Source organism: Stomoxys calcitrans, chromosome 1 (genome assembly GCF_963082655.1).
Source record: "Stomoxys calcitrans chromosome 1, idStoCalc2.1, whole genome shotgun sequence".
NCBI classification, from domain to species: domain Eukaryota; kingdom Metazoa; phylum Arthropoda; class Insecta; order Diptera; family Muscidae; genus Stomoxys; species Stomoxys calcitrans.
The window spans coordinates 1,257,891-1,283,083 of NC_081552.1; the positions used below are offsets into that span (position 1 = coordinate 1,257,891).

A 25,193-nucleotide genomic window follows, 5' to 3' on the forward strand; every position below is an offset into this window, starting at 1 on the left:
TCTCAAAGAGATGAGAACCCAAAGTGGAACTCCTTCTGACGGCCAGTGTGGGACACACACACAGCAGATGTTCTATAGTCTCTTCTTTCTCAAAGTCCTCACAGCTTCTGCAAATGTTGTTACTTGCAGTCTACAGTCTGTCAGTATGTTTTCCGATCAGACAGTGACCTGTCATGACAGACCCAAAGCGGTAGACCTCTTCAGGCCTAGTTTAGGCCACATAATTCAACTGTCGAGCCGTCATTGTTCTTACTACAGGACATTTCGTCAAGCTTCTTTTATTTGTGTGGAAATAAATTCCATAACAAATTTTTGAAGCTTTTGGAATTTATTTTTTGTTTTTTTCTCGAAGTAGCACCAAGTTATGACGAGCCTTATGGGCCACTATACCGAAATGATGGAAGTGTAAGAGAAACAAAAAAAAAAAAAAAAACAATAACAAATCAAACTGCAGCAACAACTACAAATGCCATGGCATATTTTAGTGACATCTCGCGTGTGCCAAACTGGAATGCTCCGCTCGGTCACTTGCTGCTCTCCTTGGCTCCCTCGGCTGTGTAAGGCGATTGTGTCGTTTTTTTCTCGCCCGAAAACTGAAAAGAAGGAATTTCTTAAAAACCAGCTCAGTCGAATCGTTTTACAAACTAGACATCGTTGAGTATGCTATGCGCACAAGCAAAGGCAAAAATCTCTGCCTCAAATGGTCGTCGTCAAAAAACACCAAAGCAGCCTAGCCTTTTATTTTGGTCAAATACTACAAGTCAATGAAATGTAAAATTGGTGTAAGACACCAAGGCACTGTGGCCAACGAGCGAGCGGGCGAGCCAAGCAACAAACGAATGGACGAACTTGTAATGAGCGCTTCTAATAGCCTGTGTAACAGGTTTCTTAGCCAGCTCCCAGCACCACTCAGCGAACGACATGCGCTCGTACTCAATCGTGTGCCATAGGTTCGAAGAGTAAAAAGCGCTCAGACTTTATTGCCACTATCGAATAAACTACTCGTCGTTGCAGCCACCACTTAATGCCAAAAACGATTGGGGCGAATAAAAGACACAATAAGCAAGCAGCAGCAGCAGCAGCAGCAAGCAACACTCACTATGGCTCCCAATGATGTTGACTGGAGTTGTTGGCCTGGCCTTAAGCAGTCTCGGCCGCAGTTGTGATTTGAACTCTCGAAGAGCAGAACCATTCTGAGCAAAAGCGGCGCGTGTGCTGGCGATTTAAGTGAATAGTGTCTTTATGCTCCACACACAGCTTCAAGTGGCAACATGCAGTAGAGAGAAGAAGCAAGCAAACAAACAAAAACAACCAAAAAGCCAACAAATTGAATGAGCAAAACAAAGGTGTTGAAAGTGCAAACATTTTGTTGTGAATACATACCTACAAACAAACAAACCAACCATCATACAAGCATATATAGTTTTTTTTTTTTTTTTTTTTTTTGCAAAAAAATATAAATTTTTTAACATGCATGCGGCCATATGTGGGCAGAATTCGATTATGAAATAAAATATCGGAAATGAATTACAAAATTCCAGTTTGCATTTCGGAAGGTAGATTTTTCTAAACACGGGCATTGAAACTGCTAAACTACTAATGGAAATTAAAAAAAAAGAACAAAAATTAATTAACAATTAAAGAAAAAGCAAAAGATAAAAAAAAAAATAAAAAACAAGACAATAATCAGTATAAGCTATGTCAATATTTTAAGCTCAAATATAGTTTGGTTAATTTTGCTCCAATATAGTTGTCACAAACATTATTTGTTTGCTGGAAGTTTATTCGCATAAAATTATATAGGGATGATACATTAACAATTCAGCACAAGTTGAAATTGATGAGACAAAGCCAACACATTTTTGCTTCCTATTTGTTGGAAAGAAAATTTACCAATAAACCTTTCTAAAAGTCTTTGTGAAATTTCAATATTCCATGTGTGAAAAGAAAAGAACCGAATTTAATTAATTTTTGTGTGTTTTGTTTCAAAAGAATCCATTTTCTTACAATGCAGGCTCCCAGAATTTAAGGCGACGCTTTTAATTTCTCTGAATTTGCAAAGCAACACTGAGCCATTGCCATTGATTTGGTTGCTCAAAATATCAGCCCAGTTTTTGTTTGGCTTGCCAACACTCTAGCGAATAACAAAATAGTAAGCAAATAATAAAAAAAAAAATTAAAGATACCTACACCCATACCGAAACAAAATATACTTCAAACAAAATTGAGATTGTGCAACGACGAGCAACAATGGGCAAATCTATGTAGGTACTAGTTTGTGTACACACGCTGCTTGCTTCGTACTTAGTTGCTAGACAAGTTTTGGCCAGGGATATTATTGGCGGTGGTAGTGTCGTAGCCGCTGCCGACTTATTGTACGAGGTATTGTACGTGTACTTGGCATCATCATCATTACCATCATCATCATCATCATCAGCAACAGGAAGGAGTTTTCTGACATTCGGCCCATTGTGGATTATTCGCTCAACGAATGGATGCTGTTGCGGCTGCTGTCTCTGGTGGCTCTCCTTAAGGTAAGCAGAATTCTTAATTAGGGTGTTGGTTGACTGGCCTGCCCCCATCCCGTCCCGCCCCACCTCACCCAACAGCATCTTTCCTTTGTGTGTGTGTGTTTATGCTGTGCGGCACACGGCAACCCTCATGGCAACCCAGAGTCAAGCGAAAGGTGCGCTTACTTGAGCCAAATCTTAAGGGGGATCGTAATTTGAACTGAGCATACGCTCCGCCACCTAAATCTTCGAGTGATGGCGTGCTTTGGCCCAACTAACGAGACAGGGGTCATAGAGTTACAACAAACAAACGTTAATACATATAAATCAATATTATTGTTGCTGTTGTTGTTGTTGTTGTCGTCGTCTCGCCTGTCGGTTGTCGTTTGCGTTTTGTCTTTTCATTAGCTGATTGGCCTTAATTTTGCCTTATCGTAGCTTTCAAAAATTTCTACACACAGAATTCAGGCTCTGTGTGCATACCAACAAAGTTTCACACACACACACACATACACACACAGCTAGACATACATACATATTTGTACACAAGCTTGTACTGACGAATGTATGTAAATCTATAAAATGTTGAAAAAATTCTTTTATGCTTATAACCTGTTCGGAACCATAGCATGAATCGTGTTAAGACAATAATTTGTTGTTGTTGTGCTATTTTGCCTATGACACCACCATCCACATCCAGCCAGTCTCGGGGAAGACCAACAACTTTGCAGAGATATATGTATGTGACCTTTTTCTTTTGTTTCTCCATATGATATGGACAGCACAAGTGCTTCAAAAGTTAGAAGAAAAGACGCAGAATTATCTAACCACTGCGCTGCTGTTCAGCGATTCGCACCTACGCAGCGTAGCTTTCGAAAGTTTCAACTACGAAACGATCGCGTACATATCCTCTCTTTTTTTCACTTCAAAAGGATGCAATGAGTGTCGCGTGTCAAAGGGCTCTTGACAAACAAACAGTCAAGATGTAAACAATTAAATCTGGCCCCCGTATCGAATCGCACAAATGTCTGGCCCTATGTGGGACACTTATGTTTCATGACAACACTGACCCAATTTTTCGTTTTGTTTCTGTTGCTGTTAGCTGGCCTCATGTTCGGGTCGAGAGACAACAAATGCTGGTGTTTGTGTGTACGTGTGTTACATACCCAAACACTTTCTCCGTTTGGGCTTCTCCCCGTTTTGGGTAGAGTGTCGGACGGACGGAAATTGATCGGCCAAACATAGAGCCCATGCTTTGACACACATACTCATTCATACCCACATCCGAATGTGTAAAGCAATTAAAAGAAATGGAATTTCGAAATGATAAGAATTACAAAAACGAAACATAAATTGGTCAATAAGAGGCAGGAAAAGACGGAGAGTTGAATAAGCGCAATGGACCCCACCCTACCCCACTGTTGTCATGTCCAGCCAGTGTGCCTTCAGTTTGAATGCTCGATCACTGCCTGTCTTTTGTGTCTTTCATCCTTATGCCACAAACCAATCACCAGCAAATCTTGAGTGACACTCCACGTTGTACGTGTGCGTAGACAATGCATAAACATTTATATGGGCCAACACGTATGGATGGAATACCCAGCAAACATGAAATCACAACGAAATCGAGAGGACAAATATGCTAACAACTATGATAGCTATGTATGATAGTGTTCTTATCGTCTCAGTCACGACAGATCACTGTCTGCGGACATAGCGGACTACTACACTCTGAAAAAAGTTTAAAGATTTTGTCCTTAATTTTAGGATTTTGGTAATAATTTCGAGCCAAAGACGTAGTGTGGATATAAATCAAGTACACGACGTTTAAAAATAAAAAACAAAATCATGAATCCTTAAAACAACGAAATGAGAATATCCAGACTTCAATGCAGTTCAATTCAGAAAAGATAAGAATGCGGCAACTTAATAAAAGCATATTGCATTTTTAAGGAAATAAATCCATATCCTTTAAACCACTAAATATTTGAAAATAAGGCTGCTGGGATTTCTAGGCAAACTTACTTAACCTCTAAATTTAAAATGTCTTTTTCTGCTTTGATGAATGAGCAAATTTTATTTTATTGTACAGTCGTTATAATTTAAAGAAATATTAAACACAGCAATATATATTCTTTAGTCACACTAAGAGAACAATGTTATACCTGCAATTCCCTTTCCAATCGTATTAATACATTTGTGTTTTTATTTACGTAAACATCTTGCTGTTTTTGTTTAAAGATGAGTTAATATTTTGATTATCGCTATCCCCTTCAAGATTTTCTATGATTTCAAAATTCCATTGTGCCAGTTGACTTTTTTCACCTAGATCGAAAACAAGAACTTTCCATTTGCAAAGAAAAATCTGCGATCATTTAGCTCGTCTCGTGCCTGTCCTAACAGGCAAAAAAAAAAAAAAAAATTTTAATTAAAAGATTCGGCGGAGCCCGGTCGGAATTCGAACCTGTGCACACCGAGCAACAGCGAGAGTTGTTGCCGTTGTCTAGCGTTCGAAGCCATCAATACAACTTTCAACAGATGCGCAGAATCATGTGCATACCATGGAAGTAGTACACGAAAACACATGCAGAGAAGGTACTTGTATCATATAGGCATTTTCGCAATAAAAACGATACAAATGCAACATACCGACGTTCGGCCCTTGAAACCATCACAGCTAATATGGTTGAAAAGTCTTCTTAGCAAAGACGAAACGCGTCTCATATAGTGGGGTGTGTGTTGCGATCTCTGGCTTTCCTTTTCCATTTGCCAAGAAAAATCTCCGATCATTCAGCTCGTCTCGCCTACACTCAAAAAAATTTGTTAGTTAAAACAGCAAAAATGTTTGCCGAAACAACAGAAAGTCTGCTGAAAATGGAACAGCAGTCATTTGTTGCTAAAACAGTAAACATTTTCTGCTGTTTTCAAAATTTAAAAAGTTAAAAAAAGCCCAAAAATTTCACAATAATAAATTTTTTTTATATTCCATCCTTTCAATTTTACAAGCATATGAAGAAGAAAATATTTTCCAATTTTTTGCAATCTGATCGTACTTAACCTTTTTCAAAATCGAAAATTGCCATTCTTTTGCGCTCATTTTAATTTACACTCAAACCAGTTTAAAAATTGGTAAATTGGTTTTAAATGACTTTTATTTCCATAAAATTTTACGCAAACAAATTGAAAATTTAAGCGACTATAAATGTTAAATATTTCAATAAAAATTCATGTTGACCAATTTTTACGACGAGCCGTCTACGTTCTGCTTAAATGGTGCCGCTATTTTCTCCCCCGACCTTTATTCAAATCGATCGATAATGGATGGGAAAGGATATTCGTTAAAAATTGCACCCAACTTTTGCCGTTGGGCGCCCCGGTAGCCGGGTTGGTAGCGTGCTTGGATTATCAGTGCAGGGGTCGTGGGTTCGATACGCGCTAGAAATCTTGGTCTGTCGCTACTGTGGTATCACAATGAACTTAAAATGGTCTAAGTGAGTCTGTAAAGGACTGCCACTCTTACCTAACCTAACCTAACCTATTGCCGTATATGGCTATAATTTGCAGTATGTCTTTATAGGTCCTAAGTTTACCTAATTTATTGGAGATAAAACAAGAAAATATGGTAGAACTAGAAATCAGAAATACGAACAGATTTCCACTTTATTGCAGTTGTTAACTTTTTTCTTACTTTGCCCACCAATATTTACTCGGTAGATGAAATAAATAATGGATGTCAAATGACCTAGCGACAACCGTAGGTGTGGTATAAAACATGTTCTCATGGATAAAAGTCTGCCGACCATAGGATGGGGGTTACACTGATTTCGTCATTCTGTTTGTAACACCACAAAATATGAGTCTAAGTACATATGTATCATATTGATCGTTAAGGTATGTCCTTCCATCCGTCCAAACACAACAAGAATTTCTAAGGCACACACATTGTTTGGTAATGTTTACACGATAGGCATTTAAATGTGCGAAAACATCAATTCCCATAAGGAATTTGTGTGTGTTATTTATAGCACAACAAATACAGCAGATAATAATACAAATCGATAATAAAGTGTTGAGAAAATGGAAGGCTTTTAATATAATTGTGTATCATAACATCGAAATAAAACCAAATGAATCCTGAAAGAGTTTGAATTAAGAATAATGTTGCAACATTGAATTGAACTTAACGTCCTTTTCAATATGCACAATCTATATTAAAATTAAAAAGAATACAAATAGGCATAAGCATGACGTTAAAGTACTAAATAAAGAAAGAAAAACTAGTTGAGACCCCGAAAATAATGTTCTATATATAAAAGAAGTCCAATGTTTTTCACAAAAGTAGTTTACTTGCGGAAAATTTCGTTTACGTGAAACTAATTATTTGTTTGGGTGCAGGGACTTTACCACAAGACATATAGGGGGGATACGTTTTAATTTGAGCTGTATCTGTGTGTTTTAGCGCAATCGGAAACAAATTTAGTTTCTGGCTGTTATAATGTCATGGTCCGTTCATATGGTGGATATATCTATTAGTGGATCAATCTGGACATAAGTGTACTTCAAGTAAAAAACAAAATCCGCCTATGACGCTGAACGGCTGTGTTCGAATCCTGTCGAGAGCATCAGAAAATCGGTGCTTATCCTCTCCTGATGCTGGGGACATTTGTAAGGTACTATACCATGTAAAAACAGCTCCTCAAAGAGGTGTCGCACTGCATCACACCGTTTGAACTAGGCTATAAGTAGCAGGTTCCTTATATTTATCATTGACCTTAAACTTGTATCGGAATCCATTCTCTCTCACACTTGCCCCTATTCCTTAATAAAATTTTCATGGGCAAATTTTTATTTGCGATATATCGGACTATTCCAATCCCATGTAATATTCTACCGATAGCTTAGTTCACTCAAAAATGCCTGTGTGTCAACAGACGGACTAAGAATGTAAAGACGATTTAGTGTATACCGATGGCCTTATATAAAAAGGCTCAACTCAATTTTTTTGCAAAATCACGTTTTCCGATTATTTTAGGTCTCTGCAAGGACTAAGAATTTAAGACGGTTTTCAACCTGCCATTAATGTATTCCACTTCGCTGCACAAAGACATTTCACAAAATACCCTTTCAGTTACAGGTCTCTGAAATAGGCAATTGCTTTTGTATGCATGCCTTTAAAGGTATTAATGATATAGGACACCACAAGACATTACAAGAAGCAATGCAAATCTTAGAACCTAGATAGATGTCGGTCGGAACCAACAAACCGATGCGTTAAGTATTTTGCGTAGTATGGAATTCAATTCTATCCCTTATGAAATCAGAAACATTTATCGAATTTCTATTTGTAAAAAGAAAATAAAATAATGCTTACTTTTTACCGGGAGAAAAGTTAATACAAAACATGCTAATTTCGGTACCACACGGTATTGATAGTAAAGTAACACCGTATGGTACAAAAACAATACCGGATGGTATGGATGAAACATAAAACGATCAGTACCGTTTGGTACTAGCCTTATTACCGAACTAGTATTGGTTTTAGCGCCAGACCGTTATTGGTTTTAGTACTAAACCGTTATTGATAATTCTACTCCCAAATAACCAAAAAAGAGAAGCCATTGAAGATAATTTTAATCTAATTTTATTTCGATTATTTATGTTCATAATTACAAAAACCAACCAACCAACCTCAATTCTTTGTATTCAGCAATAGATACCATATCCATGAATACACCAACACAGCATCGTTTTGATGCAGAATGTCCTTAGAACTTGTACTATTTCCATTTTCACTGCTTTCGAGTATTTGAGCAGGTTTTTACGCACTCAAAGTGTATTGAAACATTTTATGTGTTTAACAAATACTTTATAATGTCGTCAATATTTTAAGTACAAAGCTCAACAACACATGTGACGCCGTCGATTCTTAATAGCCTCCTTTGTCTGGTATTGAATTGATAGCAAATGGTATTAAAATTTTTTACCAATGATGCGAGCACAATAATACCAGGCGGTATTGGCAAAGTACCGTCAGTTTTCTATCAGTGTATTCATAAAGTATTTAAAATTTTTTTATTATTTGAGTTTAATATATTGGAAATGGGTTTCTTTTATTTTCTTATAGCCTTTTTTACTTTCTTCATTTACTTGATTTTTTTATAACTTTCAATTCTGAAACTTTAGTTCAAGTTGTTGCCAGCTCGCCTCAATTTTTCCTCAATTCCCTCTTTGGGGAAAAGTATTTACATGGCATAGTCGTCACAAAATCGGTTGGCTGATTTTTCCAGTACATATTTGCCATATGGTTTGCTGGGTATTTTCACTCATACCAATGAGAAAAATGACAACCATACACAATGCTCCGATTAACGATAACATACAACACATACAATTTTGATAAGCATCTACCTATGTACGTAAACTTGTAAGTGTTTGTCTTAAACCAAGGAAACGCAGATTGGTCTGGCCAGACCATATTGATTTTTATAGCTTCCCTACAATTCATTAAGCATTTTTATGAAAGGGGAACTCAATGTGTAAGTAAAATGAAGCGTTTATTTAGAACGCCTAATTAGAAAAAAAATTAAATTTTCAATTATTTTGGACACAAAAATTAAAACCTAAGGAATTAAGCGGACATGAACTGGCTGGACCACAACAGACATTTCGCAAATTCTGGTACTGTCAACAGATTTAAAACATTTTTTTAGCTAAAAACTTTAGAAAATATTAAATTTATTCGTTGAAGTAAATATTTTATTTTTTTATTTATTTATGTTTTCATACCCACGACCATAGAATGGTGGAAATCACGATAGTGGTCGAATGAATAAAGATATCCACTTGAAATTTTGCACACGTACTTTATATTTGGATATAGGACAATATACCAAATTTCCCGTTTGGTATCTCAAGTCCCTGTTACCCGTTTTGGGTGAAGAAATTTTACACGGAGTGTATTGTTATGACTTCCAACATCCATGGTAAATATTTTCCAAATCGGTCTATAAGCTTATACAGTTTCCATATCCCGATTAGTCCTCCACGGCTTCGATTTTTGCCTCAGAATTCTGTTGTTTCCTTAACTATGTCTCCATAATTTGGTCTGCTTGTCCTTTATTTTCGTTTTAAAGAATTGAAATTAAAAACAAGTAAAAAGGCGTTAAGTTCGGCCGGGCCGAACTTTGGATACCCACCATCTCGGGAATATATGTAAACCACCTTTCATCAAAATCCGGTGAAAATTGCATAACTTATGTCCCATAGCAGTTATATCGAAATATGTTTCGATTTGCACCAAATACTAATAAGTACAAATCATTGATCAATTGTGTATAACAAAATACTGGTCTTTTTAGTAGCCATATCTAAAAATAAAACAATCCGAACCATGCACAATATGGATGTCGAAAAGCCTAACATAAGTCACTGTGTCAGATTTCAGTTAAATCGGATTATGAATGCGCCTTTTTTGGGGCCAAGACTTTAAATCGAAATATCGGTCAATATGTGGAGGGGCGTAACTCAACTCTCTGTCCCAAATTTCGGCGACATTGGACAATAAATGCGCCCAAAACCTTAAATCGAGTGATCGGTCTATATGGCAGCTATATCCAAATCTGATCCGATCAAGGCCAAATTGACGAAGGATGACGAAGCACCTAACACAACTCACTCTCAGCGAAATCGGATAATAAATGTTCCTAAGACCCTACGGGCCTAAGACCCTAAATCGGAGAATCGGTCTATATGGCAGCTGTAACCAAATCTGGACCGATCTAGGCAAAATTAACGAATGATGTCGAAGGGCCTAACACAACCCACTGTCCCAAATTTCAGCGAAATCGGACAATAAATGTGGCCTTTATAGCACCAAGACCCAAAATCGGAGGATCGGTCTATATGCTAGCTATATCCAAATCTGAACCGATCTGTGCCAAATTAACGAAGGATGTCGAAGGGCCTAACACAACTCACTGTCTCAAATTTCAGCGAAATCGGATCAGCGAAATCGAATGTGGTGTCTTTGAAATCGGAGAATAAATGTGGCTTTTATGGGCCTAAGACCCCAAATTGGCGGATTGGTCTATGTGGGGGCTATATCAAGATATAGTCCGACATAGCTCATCTTTAAACTTTACCTGCTTATGGACCAAAAAAAAAAAGAATCTGTGCAAAGTTGCAGCTCAATATCTCTATTTTTGAAGAGTGTGATTTCAACAGACAGACGGACGGACATCTCTAGATCGTCTTCGATTTTTACGCTGATCAAGAATATATATACTTTATAGGGTCGGAAATGGATATTTCGATGTGTTGCAAACGGAATGACAAAATGAATATACCCCCATCCTTCGGTGGTGGGTATAAAAAAGTTAATTAATATTAAAACATTTTTGAACAAAACCAAATTTCAAAAAATCCATTTACATTTTATAGCTCTTGTAAAGTTGTGGTCTGGCCAGACCACGTCCACTCAACAAGGTAGAAAAAAAAATGTTCGCCCATCATAGGGTTAAATAAAAGTCTGTGTTGCCTACGGATGATTTTTTGTTACAATTATTTAATAAATAGGTTTGGTATTATTTATAACAAAAGTGACTACATTTCCTGAGTTTTTCTACCCACATGCAAAAGAGCGGATTTATATGAGAATCTTGTTACCATAATGGTGTGGCTTTCAAAATTATATGACAACAAATACCGAACTAAAAATATGCACAAGTATGTGTAGATTATCCATTGTGGTGTCTTTGAATTCATGGCATGTTTGTTGTTATTGGCAATAGTTTATAGCATTTTTCAATTGAGACAATTGTGGAAAGCTTAATACCCTTTGGCTTTAGTGCGGCTGTTATGCGGTGCAGGCAAATAAATATAACAAAAACAAAAGACTTAAGCAACAAACTTGTTTTGCCTCAAGGCAAGCACAAAGAGAAACAGTCTCTACACTCAGTGAGTGTCGTTTACTGAGAGAACGAATGTAAACTCTTTGAAATGCTTAATGCTCTCATTAATGGAAAGGGAAATTAATACCACAATCGTACGTCACATTCTACTATTTGGGAAAACACCATAACTCTGCGGCAAATTTATGAAATATAAATTCCAAAGCTGAACTAAGTGGACAAATAAGATCTTAGGCACAATTAGTTTTGTTTCTTGACTGTCCTGAATTGCTTTTCCAGTTAAGGATTAAATGAAGTCTATGAAATGCACCGCGACCTTGGCTATGCAGCTTAAGACGGATAAATGTCGCTTGCAGAACTGCATTAACGTTGGATGATCTTATCGCCAACTACTGGCAGCTCTAAAGACACTCCAATGAATAAGAATTCCTTTGCTTTTCTATTGAAGATAACTTTTGTAGAAACCATAAGAAGCGTATATAAATCAAAAAGGCCCAGTAAGGCGTATGGTCAACACTCGCGTATTTTGGCCATATAAACTCATGAGTATGTTATTGCGTTTTTACACTTGTGTGTGTGTGTGTGTGTGTGTGGATGTGTATGAAATGCTGTCTGTCATTAATATTGCCATTTTAAATTTATGGCTAATTTAACAGATGATCAATTCAGCTATGACTTCTGATGTCTGTTTGTTTATAGCTATCAATTTCCATGTTTTTAAGCTAATTTTAATCAGCTTTAAATAATAATATTAATTTCCATTTGTTGGTATCTCTCTGCACATACTACCTCCTTAGATGTAGATTTGTGTAGTTTTTATTGTCTTTATAACAATATATCGGATTTTAGGTATAACGAGCCTAATGGCATGACAACAATCTGGTTTTTAGTGTTTTTTTGTCTCTGAGAATGGGACCATTATTTAGCCAATGACCAATGAATGGTTTTATTAAAGACGTGTTTATCTCCGTGGACTGACGTACGGTTGACTGCTGCCAAGAAGCGGAGGTTAGCGTGTACGCCACCTATTCTAAAAGACAATCAAGCATCAAATCATTAACATTGACTACATTAATATGACGTGTACAATTTTCCAAAGAGGTGTGTTCGCTTTTGTTCATAATCTTTGATAACAATTTTATGGTCATAGATTTGAGAGATATCATTTTTATTATGCACAACATATTGTTGCCCCCTTTTTATCGGATTTTACTTTCATCATTTTTTTCTTTTTTAGTTTTTTCTATAAGGTTTTTATTATAAAGTTGAATTTTTGCCCTCCTAATTTTAAGATGATATTAGTCTTAAAATTTTGCTACTGTTTGATATGTTTTCTTGCATTTGATTTATTTTTTTAACAAACTGTTATATATCTATTTTATTAGTTAAAATTTTTATACCCACCACCGGAGGATGGGGGTATATTCATTTTGTCATTCCGTTTTCAACACACCGAAATATCCATTTCCGACCCTTTAAAGTATTCTTGATCAGCGTAAAAATCTAAGACGATCTAGCCATGTCCGTTCGTCTGTCCGTCTGTCTGTTGAAATCACGCTACAGTCTTTAAAAATAGAGATATTAGGCTGAAATGTTGCTCAGATTCTTTATTTGTCCATAAGCAGTGTAAGTTCGAAGATGGGCTATATCGGACTATATCTTGATATAGCCACCCTATAGACCGATCCGCCGATTTAGGGTCTAAAGCCCATAAAAGTCACATTTATTATCCAATTTTGCTGAAATTTGGGACAGTGAGTTGCGTTAGGCCCTCTGACATCCCTATTCAATTTGGGCTAAATCGGCCCTGATTTGCATATAGCTACCATATAGACTGATCCGCTGATTTAGGTCCTTAGGACCATAAAAGCCAAATTTATTGTGCGATTTCGCTGAAATTTGGAACAGTGAGTTGTGTTAGGCCCTTCGACATTCTTCTTTAACTTGGCCCAGATCGGTCCAGATTTGCATATAGCTGCCATATAGACCGATCCTCCGATTTAGGGTCTTAGCCCATAAAAGCCACATTTATTGTGCGATTTCGCTGAAATTTGGAACAGTGAGTTGTGTTAGGCCCTTCGACTTCCTTTGTCAATTTGGCCCAGATCGGTCCAGATTTGCATATAGCTGCCATATAGACCGATCCTCCGATTTAGGGTCTTAGCCCATAAAAGCCACATTTATTGTGCGATTTCGCTGAAATTTGGGACAGTGAGTTGCGTTAGGCCCTCTGACATCCCTATTCAATTTGGGCTAGATCGGTCAAGATTTGCATATAGCTGCCATATAGACCGATCTCTCGATTAAAGGTTTTGGGCCCATAATAGGTGCATTTATTGTCTGATGTTGCCGAAATTTGGGACAATGAGTTGTGTTGGGCCCTTCGACATTCTTCTTCAATTTGGTCCAGATCGGCTCAGATTTGGATATAGCTGCCATATAGACTGGTCTCTCGTTTTAAAGTCTTGGCGCCAAAAAAGCCACATTTATAATGCGATTTCGCTGAAATTTGACATAGTTACTTAGGTTAGGCTCTTCGACATCCGTATCGTGTATGGTTCAGATCGGTCTATATTTGGATATGGCTACCAAAAAGACCAATATTTGTTCTACAAAACATTGACTTGTACTTATTAGACCACTCAATATTCGTGTCGAACATGGTCCAATTCGGACCTGCTATGGGGGCATAATTTTTATGCATTTTTCACCGGATTATGATGAAAGGTGCTTTACATATATACTCGAGGTGGTGGCTATCCAAAGTTCGGTCCGGCCAAACTTAACGCCTTTTTACTTGTTTTAATTTTTTTTGAGTAATAATTCTTATGGTGATTTCGTTTGTAATGGTGTTGCCTACAGAGAGTGGAAAAATGTTGTATTTTTTACACCGTGCCAAGTCTGGATTATGGCGCACTTAAAATCAGCGGCTATCATCCAAGCAAATTTTGTTCGAACAAAAGAAGACGATTTAACTGATGGCATATTAGATGCATTGCTAGAAAGTTATTCATCCGAAGTCGAGGATGCGATTTTAGCCGCTTAATTTGATCGAAATGACTTCATATGGACATATGAACATGTTCTATTGAAAGTGCAAAAAGTGTAACACTATGAGAGGGTAGGGCCGACATTTGCAAAATTTTTCTCATACAAGTGCAATCACCATCAGTATGGTGATTGCATTTCCTATATATATTAAAAAAAATCAAATTTTAGGCGTTCATTTTTAACTAAAAAGCATAAATTTAATGGTAGTGGTTATTTTGTCTGCTGTTATCTAACCACTGAACCAAATTTGTTATTCAAAATAGCAGAAATGTTTGCTAAAACAGCAGTTTTTGTCTGCTGAAAATGGGAAAGTAGACATTACTGCTGTTTCAGCAAACATTGGGCTGCTGTATAGCAAGCATTTCTTAATGCTATTTCAAATAAGAAAATCTGCTGAAAAAAATGTGCATGCTACTTTTTATGGTTGCCGGTTTATTTGTTTTTATTACTTCAAGGATTTTTTAGAATTAACTTAGAAATTTTGTTGGAAGAGATGATTTTAATTTGTGGAATATAGCTGTAAAAAAGCTATATGATCCATCCATTGGTATAAATTTCGAAATGAGGCTGAGCTGGCTCGCATTTTTGCTCTTGCTCTACTAATGTGTACATGACTGGCATGTACTTTTGTATCTAAATTTAAAGAAAAAACGTTGTGGAAAGTATAAATTCAGTGGTGATTGTAAACATCCACTAAGACACACATTTACATAGGTGTTTTATTTTTTCTTCTAACATCCCCTGAGTTCTGAAATTGCAGTACTACTGCTGTAATAGCGGAACTATTGCTACAATAGCAGCATAATTAACTACCAATATTCAGCAGACAGTGTTTGCTATTGTCAGCAAACTTAATTTGTAGTGTTAATTTACATTTGTCTTAAATTTCTGAATGTCATAATGGGAGGGACAAACATAAATCGGTCGGAGAGAAATAAGAATTCTCTCTGTAATGCATTGTCCGGTCCGCTCGCCAATCAATTAAAAAGGGGTGTGAATGTCTAGAATCTCTGACAAATATTGAAGGCCACCGCAGCGCAGTGGTTAGCCTATGACAGTGCCTGGATTCGAATCCTGGTGAGACCATCAGAAAAATACCGTCAAAAACACCCGCATTCTGGACATATTTACCAACCATAGCAATATAAGGCCTAAATGAATGGTGTTTGGGAGTAGAGCACCTATATAATATCCACATTGCGGCGAAATATCTGAAAGGGCGTACCAGCACCCCTAAACAGGACTTATTTCCTGACCGCATTAGTAGAGAGCTGAGATAAAATAAGAGAGTGAAGGAAGGCACAGCGGAGCGGGCCCTGTCCAGCTAGTCTTCTTCTTATATATAAAAATGAATTTGTGTTTGTCGGTTTGTTTGACTGTGACTAAATGAGAATCGGTTTGTTTGTTTGTTCCGGCTGAACCGATTTTCTTAAAATTTTCACAGATTGTGTGGGTTTTAGTGGAAGGATCGCGTAGGATATATAAGTTTTAGAGTTATCGGATGGTGGCGGACCCTCCCCCTTACCCTAAGAACGCCACCCGAAACCAAAAGTGGACTGATAGGCACAATATGGGTATCAAGTGAAAGGTATTGGAGACTAGAAAACGAATATCGTATTAAATTTTGGGTCCAAGTAAACAGATATATTCGACGTTCCTATCAATATGGGACTCAAATGAAAAGTTTTTGGCAGTAGATTACAAATATGGCATACAAAATTAGGTCCAAGTAATTGGAGGTGTCCCCACAACCCAAAAACCACCAAATGGGCACATCTAAAATACCCCCAAATGGGCGTTCATGGCTATACGGGATTCAAATGAAATATATCTGGGAGTAGATTTCGTGACATTAAAATTTGCGTTCAAGTCTAGGTGGCGCTTTTCCCTCTAAAAATACTTCAAATATGAGAATCATTTGAGAGGTATTGGAGAGTAGAAAACGAATTTAATATCCAATTTTGAAGCTAAGTGTTTGTGGGTACACCCTAAATCACCACCTAAACTAAAATTCATTTCCAATTATGGCAATATGGAGCTCAAGTCAACGGTATTTGGGAGTGAAGAACGAATTTGATACCTATTTGCAGGGCAAAGTGCCCGTGGCCGCCCAGCCGCAGCCCCAAAACACTATCCAAATGGTTCATATTTATCGACCATGGCAATATGGGGTAATTTGAGCCCCGCGATTTGGGAATAGAGCACGAATTTGACATCCATATTTGAGTCGAAATGTCTTCCCTAAAAAACACTTTTCATTACCCTAATTTTCAAAAATACCAGAACTCGGAGATTAGTATTGTGTTTCGTTCGAAATTTGTTTGCACTCTCACAGTCACCACAACTAAAACATGGTTTCAATTGTTGGGGTCGCGTGCCTAGGGCGCGGCCGAAAACCCGCAAAAAGGATATATAGACCAATCACGACAATATTGAGCCATGTGTTTGAGGAGCCGCCCCACCCCAAATTACCTCCCTATTATATTAAAACTGGAACTGGGTTGGAAATTGATTGATTTTCGGGAAATTTATGTCTATTTTCGTTACAAAGATCCTGGGATCCACCCCATCCTCAAACACAACATATTTATCAATCATGCCATTATGGGGCTCACATGAAATGGTTTGAAAGTAGAGCACGAATTTTATATTTACTTAAATGGCCAAGTGACCACCCCCGAAATACCCCCTAAGCCGGAATACCATAATATAGTTCTCAATACGGTAATATAGGACTAAAAAGAAAGTCATTTAAGAGTAGAGGAAAAATTTGCCAAAGAACCGAGAAGGTCAAAACTTCTCACACATCAGTGAGTGCTTTCCGATTCAAGTTTAAACCCAATGATAAGGGACCTTTTTTTATAGCAGATTCCGAACGGAGTGCGTTAAGCATTAAGAAGGGATAACCACCGATATAAATTTTGTCTGATGTTCTCGCCAGGATTCGAACGCAGGCGTTCAGCGTCTTAGGCGCACAAAGGCTACAGTGGCACGAATTCGATATGCACATTCAAGGCGAAGTGTCGCCACCTTAAAATGATATTAGAGCGTTTAAGAAGGCGCAGCGCAGCGGGCCCGGTTCGGCTAGTCTTTTATAAAAGACGATCTCTGGAAATTAAGTTTCCGCTCTAATAAAAAAATCTTCTTAAAAACGTTTATTTGCCGTAATTAAATTCTAATTATAAAAAAGGGTTAATTCTACTTCTTATCTTAGTTAATATTGCTCAGTTTTGTGGGAATGGATTCTCGCGAAATTTTAGGTATACTGTCATTCTTATCATATGTAGGTATGTATGTATGTTCTAAACATCAATGAAAATATTTTGTTCTAACTACAATTCAATTTTAGGGTAAGTTATGGGTATTAAAACTTCAGCGCTAACATTGTATTTCCCTTTTGGTTTGCCTTTTCAAAGTTTTTAAATATAATTTTGTATAGAATTCATTGTTACTGTTTGATATTGGTTGACATTTTTTTAAATCTAGAAATGCTCTAATATTTTTATCGAACATCATTTAAAGGTATAAGTAACATTAATCACGGGAGGCTTCATTAGCATCTGCTTGTCTCTAAAAAAAAACAATAACTATTTTATCCAAATTAGTAACTTTTTAACTCTTGCATTTATTAAAAAATATAGAAGAACATTCAGTTTTTTTTGGCAAAAATACATTTAGCATTAGAGGATTGAAAACATTTGACCATTTAAGGCAATGAAGATTCCTTTAAGTTTTGTCTTCCATCGCCCCAAATCTTATGCTGTGATAACCATATTCTTGGGTGTATATGGGTGTGTGTGTGTGTGTGTGTGTGCGGCTGAGTATGATTTTGTATGAATGCTTAGGAAAATCATATCATTAACATACCAAGGAGATGCCAAAAAGTACGTGGTCCGCAATTAATCATCATTAAAAACGATCTTTGTTTTGGCCAGAGCTCCAACAGATATTCAAATTTGTTGAACTGAACACAATTGCTTAAATCATGGCGGTGACCACCATCAGGCCTACACCATTAATTTCAATATTTTGAGTGGTCGCTGCTAAAGATTGTCTCCCAATCGCTTCGAATTTCGAGCGACACAATTGACGTTGTCTCACAAATGATACTGCTTACCATAGATTCTCAATTTCAGAGCACACATGTGGATGATAGGGCATATTTACGGCAAACAGCCGAAAGCGTTGGACATATAGTTCTTCAAATGTATGACATATTTTTCTTTCGTTTCGTTTGTGAACTACTATTTGTTCTTCTTTGTGTGTTGATGATTGCGACGCAGTTTGATGGTGTCTTTCACAGTGGATTTGTTATACAAATTAACTTGAAATTAAGCAGAAATACTTTGCGTTGTGAATTATGATTGTCATGAGAAATAAAATTGTATGAGTCGATTCTTTCTTCGCTGGGGCCTTGAAAAGAGCTGAGCTTTCCAAAGCTTTTGGTTGTAATTTCTTGTCACAATAGGGCTTAAATGATAAGCATCTAGCACGTAATTTTGAAATTTTAAAGTTTCCTTCAACTTTTTACAGAGTCAGTGGATTTTTTTACCGACTTTCATCGATTTAGAAAAGAACGTTGATTTAAACTTGAAAATGCTAATTTCTTTATCTTGAAGTCAAAGTGCAATTACCAATGGAACTATCGATTAAAATGAAGCATTTGGCTAATTTGTTCTTTATTTCACCAGAATATTGCCTAACTTAACGAATAGATCACAATTTCATGACTCTGCACGCAAAAAAAGAATTCGTTTCACATAAAAGACAATTTCGCCAAGTAAAGTTATTATAAACTTTCGGACGGAAGACAAAGACGAGCAGACCAAGGATATTTTCTACGGGCGCCTACAGAGAGAATATGACCGCTGCCCAGCTCATGATATTAAAATCGTTCTAGGAGATTTTAATGAAAAGATAGGGAAGGCATTTTTGGTCCAACAGTCGGAAAAATTAGCCTCCACGAGATAACGTACAGTGATGGGTTGAGACTGATAGATTTTGCCGCGGCAAAAAACATGGTAGTTAGAAGCACCAGATTTCAACATAAAAATATTCACAAAGTCACATGGCTGTCACCCTATCAAAAGACGAGGAACCTAATTGATTACGTTGTGATAGATGGAAGGTATTCATCCAGCGTGTTAGATGTACGATCGATCCGTGGATCGAATATAGATTCGGATCATTACCATGTTGCAGCAAAGGTTCGCACCCATTTGAACATGGAGAGGACAGTACGATCTGACACTGCACGGAAGCTGGACATTGAAAAGCTGCAAACACAACAGATGGCAGCGGCGTACTCCACTCGACTCACCCAACTGCTTGATGAAAGCACTCCTTGTTCCGATGATATAATGGCGCAGTGGCAAACTATTGCCCACTTCATGGAAAATGTCGCGAAATCCGTACTTGGGTACCGGAAGCCTCCTCCAAGAAACCCATGGTAAGACCAAGAGTGTCGAGACGCTACCGAAGCCAAGAATGGGGCGTGTAGAGCAACCCTGCAATCAGTAGCAACGCGCCAGATGAAGGAGAGGTATCGGGAGAAAAGGAGAGAGGAGAAACGTCTATTCCGCAGATAGAAAAAGGAAATGGAAAGGCGTGAGTGTGAGCGAATTGAGATGTACAGGAGTCAGAATGAAGTCCGGAAATTCTACCAAAGCATTAAACACCAAACCGATGGCTTTGGCGCAGGCACATCCTCCTGCAGAGACAAAGAAGGAAATCTGGTAACTGACACAGATAACATGTTGAGGATATGGAATGAACATTTTACCCAACTGGTAGTGTCCGACGTTGGCGGCGAAGAGGATACCGCAGAACCAATCCCTGATGATGGTATAGAATGTTTACTTTCTAGTCAGATTGAGGTCCAAGTAGCAGTGAGGCGACTAAAGAACAACAAGGCAGCAGGAGCCGACGGGTTACACGCTGAACTATTTAAGACGGAAGGCGACACGCTGATAAGGCGTATGCATCACTTTGTCTGCGCAATATGGCTAGAAGAACGCATACCCGATGATTGGAACCTCAGCATACTATGTCCTGTACACAAGAAAGGAGACAAGACGAAATCTGCCAACTACAGAAGAATAAGTCTCCTCCCAATCGCATACAAGATACTCTTGAGCGTACTGTGCGAAAGATTAAAACCTAAAGTCAATGAGATAATTGTGCCCTATCAATGCGGCTTTAGACCTGGTGAATCCACCCAGGATCAGATATTCACACTGCGCCAAATCCTGGAAAAGTCCCGAGAAGAACAAATCAACACCTACCATCTCTTTGTTGACTACAAAGCCGCTTTCGATACTCCTTTACGTTCAAAGGTATTTCAAGCCATGTCTGAGTTTGGCATCCCTGCAAAATTAACAAGACTCTGCAGGCTGACACTTGCTGATACGCGTTCCCCCATAAGAATAGGAAAAGATCTCTCCGAACCATTTAGTACCAAACGAGGTTTTAGACAAGGAGACAGCCTATCGTGTAATCTCTTCGATATCCTGCTGGAGAAGATTATACGAGATGCAGATGTGATTGGGATTTGTGATTAAATTAAAATTACACGACTTTGCCGCAAAAAAAGCCCACATCTGATAACTCAGTTTAAAGTTGTACAGTTCGAAAGTCAAAAAAATGTGAAAAAGTATATTTTTTGGTCAAAAAAAGTATTTTCATTGATGTGTTTTTATTGAAAAAGCTTACTTAAATACCTTAATTTTTGGTTTTTTTTTTTTGTGAAGAGGACATATTGTAGATGCGTTTTAAGTGAAATCTGAACAAACAAACAAACGGGTGCTATATTTACTTGAAAATACACTTATAGAAATAAAAGGCCATGCAAAAAAAAAGGCATAAAGTAGTCAAAATAAGTAACAGGCAAACATAAAAAATAGCATAGTATTTTTCTCCAGCAGATTTTTGTACTTAAAACAGCAGATTTTGTTTGCTGGCCGAAATGTTTGCTAATACATCAGCCCTATGTTTGCTGAAACAGCAGTAATGCCTGCTTTCCCATTTCCAGCAGACAAATCTGCTGTTTTAGCAAACTTTTTTATTGTTTTGAATAACAAATTTAAAAAAAAAAAATTGGGAGAACCTTTCGAGTTCTCAAATTTCAAAGCCCAGATTCCCCATTCGGGCAAATGTTATTTTAACTTCACTGTCATCAATGCCCCTTGCAATATTTGTATCCAACACTGCAAATTTACTAAAAAAATTCGATTTCGCAACCATCTTTGCCGAAAGTGATATTTTGGGGATTTTTGTAAAGAAATTCGGGCAAAATTTATTTTTGGTTTTTTAAGGACACTTTTGGCTGCAAAATTCAAAAAGATTACCACACCATCGCTATTCGTTGTTTTCTTAAAAAAAAATTTCAATCTGTATCGGAAAATTGCAGTTTTTTCGTATTTCGTGCTTCTGCCATTCATTCCAAAAGTAGGGGAAATTTTTAATTTTTGTGAAAACGAAAATTAAGATTGACAAAAATTCTAAGAAAAAAAGTGTCCTTAAACTAAAAATAAATTCTGCCCAAATTATTTACAAAATATTCTCAAAATATCCCTTTTTAGTAAATTTGCTGTGGAGGCTACAAATATTGTTAGGTGCAAACATTTTTAGCATGGGTTTAGGGGACATATGAATTAAAAAAAACTTTAGCCCAAATAGGAAATTTGGGCTTTGGAATTTGAAAACTCGAGGTTTTTTTCCTTAATTTTCAATAAAAATTTTCTATTTTGAAGTACATAGGGCAACCATTTTAGTTGACATATCTTGTTAAAATTTCACTTAGAACGCACCTACAATATGTCCTCTGGTATTGAAGCAAGTTTTTTCAATAAAGACTTATGAATGAAAAAAAATATAAAAAAATGAAAAAAACACACTTTTTCACATTTTTTACTTCCAAACTAAATAACTTTTAACTAAATTATCAGATGTGGAAATTTTTTGTGGTAAAGTTATTGTTGCAAATTGAAATCATGCATAAAAATGAAAATTGAACCACGATGCAGGTTTCGGTCAAAATTCCAAGTCGAATATCCCCGAAACCAGTGGAGATATTGTAGACCTCAGGCGGACTTTTTGAGCACTGTCCAGCAAAAAAATCGAATCACAAAAGAATATTTGGCAGCCCTAACAAATTATCGCAATACCAAGGTGACCAACTTTAGCGGCCTGCCAAAAGGCATCCGGACAACCTAGGGCCTTGAAATTTTGCCCAATCTCACCAACCATTTCAGCTCTAACCATTTGAAATTTCAAAGAGATATCTCTACCCGTTCTCACACGACATATTTTTTAGTATTTTTTTTTTCTCTCACTGTGCGCCGTGCGGACTCGGCGGCCTTAAAGAGGACGTCCCTTATCATTGACTTAAAACTTGAACTTGAACATTAGAGAAGTTTGCCCCTGTGCCTTAATGGAATGTTTGAAATAAGATAGTATGAAACATCTCCTGCCAAAGCCTTACATGTACCATTGGGATGAATCTATGTCAGTGGCGGACAAATGCACACACACTATCACATATATTTGTGTACGCAAAGAAGAACATGAGCCCATGGCCTTGGTACTATTACGCACACTAGCCCATGTGTCCAACACTGTCTTATGTTGATGAATATACTTATGTGTGGGATCTATATCTGGATCAGATCTGATTTTGGTCATATTTTGGTATTGGCTGTGGTTCTTCCGTGGCCTAAAAGAGTTTGTGGCCACTTTATTGGTGCAACATTTGAAGACATTCACATGACCTAACTGAGTTACAAGGTATTGTACATGCGATACGAGCAACCAGACAGACATAGCTATAATAATGTGTAGTAAACAAATGTACAAAGTTTTCATACCTTGCACTGCAGTGATGGCGTAGAGGGTAAGTATTATTCCTGACTAGGGAGAACAGGATTCGAACTTTGCATGTTTTTTCCCAACTTACAACAACCGGTCATATTTAAAATTGTAAGGCATTCAAAATGCTGTGGTTGTTGTTTTCTTTTAGTGCTGTTGTTGGTGTTATTCACTTTGGCAATTTGGAGGGGGGGGTAATATATCTCTCAATTGGTCCACAAAACAGCTGCAAATTTCAGACTCACAACATGTTTCTTAAGTCTTTTGTTTTGCCTTGCCTGCAGGGTTTTTTGAATATTTTCCTTCTTGCAAAGCCTTACATTTCTCTGCAGTTGCCAAGATTCGTACAGCACCAGAGTACATGAACATATACATACACACATGTCTGCATACACATACGTGAACGGAATGCGTATGTTTATACGTCAGTTTGTATTTCCATCCACATGTACTATTATGCACTTTAGGCAGCCTGTAATTAAGAGACCCCCATATTTTGGACAAATCTTGGCATCGCATGTTGGTACAACCATTTCCGATGCTTATGGCAAACGACACACACACACATAAATACCAATGGTCCGGCTTGAGTTGTTGCTTTGCTTTGCTTTGTTTACTTGACTCTACGCTGCATTGTTTTGGTAGTCGGTGGTATGGTATGTACTCGCATGACCGTATGTTTGCGCTAAGGCCAAGCAAGTGACAAACTGTCAGAATGTTTCAATCGAATCTGCGATTAATTACACTTTTAATGTTAAGTGCTGCAACTTGTCTTAAATGTCTTTAAGGCGAATGGCATAAATTATCCCTCAAAGGAATGCTAGCGGGGACTGGAAATGCTGGCAAGTCACCACAGGTGGCATTATTTATGAGACCACATTTTGATATCAATCGTGTGGGCGACTAACGCAGGGTAAGAATGATAACAATCAATGCATATGATAATACAATGCAGAATCAAACGAGTCGATCTGTAGACTCAAAGGATTTGTCTTTAGTGTTGATTACGTGCAAGAATGTAAGAACATTCCGTTAAGGAACAGCGGGATTGCCTCCCTCATATCAATGAGTGAGGTCCGATTCGAGTTTTTAGCTCCTTTTTATTGACGAATCTGAACGGCGTGCCGCATTGCGACATCAATTAGTAGAGAAGCGTAGCATGAGTGAGAGGATTGAGCCAGGCATAGGCGGACCTGGTAACCGCTGCGATACGGTTGCCTAATAGAAAAGACCGAAAACGTCTTCATTTTTACCCACCGACGTAGCCAGGGGGACAGGTATACATTTTTGTTAAGGATATAAAATGGCATTTAGTAGTTATTTTGTCAGCTGTTATTTAAAGTTCTTAAAAAATATTTGATAATAGAAAATTGGACAATATTGTGCACCGTATTTGGCATAAAATTCAAAAATTGCAGATTTGCACATGATCATTCCATTAACGAACACGCGCAAACTTCTCACATAGCAATGAGTGCTGCCCGACTCAAGTTTAAGCTCAATGCCTCAATGGGCCTCCTTTTTATAGCCGAGTCCGAACGACATGCCGCAGTACGACACCTCTTTGTTTTTACATGGCTGCCATACCAAATGGTACAGTACCTCACAAATGTCGCCAGCACTAGGAGGGGAAAACCACCGCAGAATTTTTTATTTTTATAATGTCCTCGGATTCGAAGCAGGCCTTCAGCTTTATAGGCGGACATGCTAAAAATATTTGATGATAGAAAACCGGACTGGAATGAATTTTGTACGGCGTACAATTTTCATCTTAAAGTGTATATATGCTTGGTCAGCTTGATATTCAAAGTCGATCTAGCCATGTCGTTGAGTCTGCCCGTTTGTCTGGCGAAATTAC

General features: G+C 37.5%; 1 protein-coding gene across 3 annotated transcripts in view; it reads left to right on the top strand.

The window, feature by feature from the left end:
- The first annotated feature begins 1,158 nt into the window (after positions 1-1,158).
- LOC106096183 (ankyrin repeat and BTB/POZ domain-containing protein 2) overlaps positions 1,159-25,193 on the top strand; it is a 66,777-nt gene continuing 42,742 nt past the window's right edge. The window contains exons 1-2 of one of the 3 annotated variants that reach the window (XM_013263793.2): positions 1,159-1,346; positions 1,993-2,534. The gene's annotated coding sequence lies outside the window, so the exon portion shown is untranslated. Of the gene's footprint in view, positions 1,347-1,611; positions 2,535-25,193 lie in introns of those variants that run through there. The other 2 variants (XM_013263794.2, XM_013263792.2) reach the window with 2 other exon arrangements.